A 2,656-nucleotide genomic window follows, 5' to 3' on the forward strand; every position below is an offset into this window, starting at 1 on the left:
ATGTCACACAGTCCCCTGTGATGTCACACAGCAACCTGTGATGTAACAGAGCCAACTCTGGGATGACACCCTGGAATGTCATGCAGTTGCACTGTGATGTCACAGAAGACTCTGTGATGTCAGAAAGTCTCCCTGTGATTCCACAATCTGTACTGTGATGTCACAGCCAGCTCTATGATGTTACACAGCCATCCAGTGATGTCACAACCCTCTCTCTGATGTCACAGAGCCACCCTCTATGAACGCAGGATCTGCTCTATGACCTCACACCCTACTCTATGATGCCACAGACAGATGTGTGATGTCACAACCCCCTCAGTGGTATCACAAAACCCTCTCTGTCATGTCGTATTGCCATTTTGTAAGGTCACAGTACACACTTTGACGTCACAGCCTGCTCTATGATGTCATATAGCCATGCCATGATGTCACAGCCTGCTCTGTGATGTCACCCAGTTCCCTCTATGATGCTGTAGCTGCTCAATGACCTCACTGACCTCACACAACAAACTCTGTGATGTCATAGCCCAATCTGTGACCTCACACAACCCACTCTGTGCTATCACACAGCCCCTTGCTGACATCACAGCTGCTCTGTGCCTCCATGACACAGCCCCAGAGGTGCTGCTGTGACACAGCCCCCTCTGGGACATGCCACAGCCCCTGCCAGTGCTGAGCCCCTGGGAGCTCTGTCTGTGCACTGTTGGTGTCCCTGAGGGGCCCTGGCAGTGCCCCAGCCCTGCTGGGCTGTGCACAGGAGCTGCTCCTGGCCAGAGCTGTCTCTCTGCAGCTCTGCTGCCCTTGCCAGGAGCTGCCTCTGGGCCAGGAGCCCGGCCCAGCTCAGCAGTACAGAAACAGCACAAGGACTTTAATGACCCTCTGGGGCTTTGGTGCTCTTTGCATCAGACTCAGTCCCTCAGAGTGTGCTCAAAGAACTTCTCAGGGACTCAAAAAGAGGGTGAAACAATGAAGTTTCTCAACCTCCAAATAGATCCTTCGGAGGGACAGGACTGAGAAAATGTCCCCAGGTTCCAGGTAGAGCAGAACACTGGAGGCAGTGATGGCAGCTGGGGACAAGCAAGGCAAAGGTGTCTCTGGTGTTGAGCAAACATGGATGTGTTTCAGGAATGCAAAGGGTCAAGGCCTGAGCCCCAGCCCCTGGCCAGGCAGATCCTGTCCCTCCCTCATTGCTCAGGGCTCTTCCTGGGATGGGCACTGGCATGTGGGGATGGGCAATGCCAAGGGCAGGAGCATGGGGCAGCCCCTGCCAGGCTGCTGAGCAGGGACAGGGAGGCAATGAGGCCCCAGGCCTGCAAGGGTCACTTGTCCCCTTGTGGCCTCAGGCCCAGGCCCAGCAGCCATGGCCAAAGTGCTGCCCAAGTTGGCTCTGTCAGGGCTGTCTTGCAGCTGCTGCCCATCCCTGTGCCCTGTGCAGCCCAGGCTGTCCCACGGTGTCCCTGCCCTGCGCCTCTGTCCCTGCAGGCTGTGGGTATCCCCCGGCTGCCCCACCTGGCTGGCCCCTTCCTTTGCTGACAGCTCTGCCTCCTGCCTGCCTCTGCCTGCCCACACAAAGCCTTGGGCTGCTCCAGGCTCCTGCTGGGGGACGTGCTGCACCACAGCCCTGCCCTGGCAGGGAAATTCCTTTCTCCTGGTGTCCAGTCTGGACCTCCCCAGCTTCCTTTGGAATTAATTCTTTCTTTCTCTGGCTGTTTTCTACTATGTCAAAAGGATCCACCTCATGTGAAACCACCCTTCAATCCCTCCCAGGGCTCTCCTCTGATATCCTCAGTCTCCACCCCACTGAGCACAGAGCTCCTGTGTCCCTATAGAGTGGTCAAGTGCTTGAGGCCAAGAGCACCTGGACAAGAGGGACAGTTCTTTTCTATAGGAAGGAAACCACAGAACCCCAGGGTTTTGAAGGCAGATGAGAAGCAATCACCAGAGGCCAAGGCCAGCGAGACCTGTCTGTCCTTGCAGCTTTTGTCTGAAAGCAGCCTTTGGATATATGGGGAGTTTTGGGTGTGGAATTCCATTTCAGCCATGGGTTCCTGGATTGGAATCACAGTTCTCCATAGGAAGGAAAGGACAGAGCCCCAGTGTTTCAAAGGCTGATTAGAGGCAGCCCCAAGGAGGCCAAGGCAGCCAGATCTATTGTCCGGGAAGAATCCTTGGAGAGACAGAATTTGGGAGGCCAAAGCCCACTTTTGTCTATTGGGCTCTGGACAAGAAGGACAGTTCTTTTCCATAGGAAGGAAAGAGCAGAACTCCAGTGCTTCAAAGGGAGATGTGAGCTGGCCCTTAGCAAGCCGAGGGAACCTAGATAGTCCTGGAAACTTTTGTATGGAGCTGTCCTTGGATTTAAGGAATTCTGGAGGCGAATTCTCAGTTTTGGCCATGGATGCCTGGACATAAAAGATGTTTTGTTCCATGAGAAGAAAAGCACAGGCCCCCGGTGTTTTGAAGGCAGATGAGAGGTGGCCCCCAAGAGGCCAAGGCCAGCCAGAGCTGTCTGTCCTGGCAGATTTCATATGGGAATAATCCTTGGATATAATCAAATTTGGAGGAGGAATCCCAATTTCAGCCATGAACCCCCGGAGGAGAAGGACAGTTCTTTCCCACAGGAAGGAAAGCACACAACTCAAGGGTTTCAGGGGTT

Source organism: Molothrus ater, chromosome 34, assembly GCF_012460135.2.
Source record: "Molothrus ater isolate BHLD 08-10-18 breed brown headed cowbird chromosome 34, BPBGC_Mater_1.1, whole genome shotgun sequence".
Lineage (NCBI taxonomy): Eukaryota > Metazoa > Chordata > Aves > Passeriformes > Icteridae > Molothrus > Molothrus ater.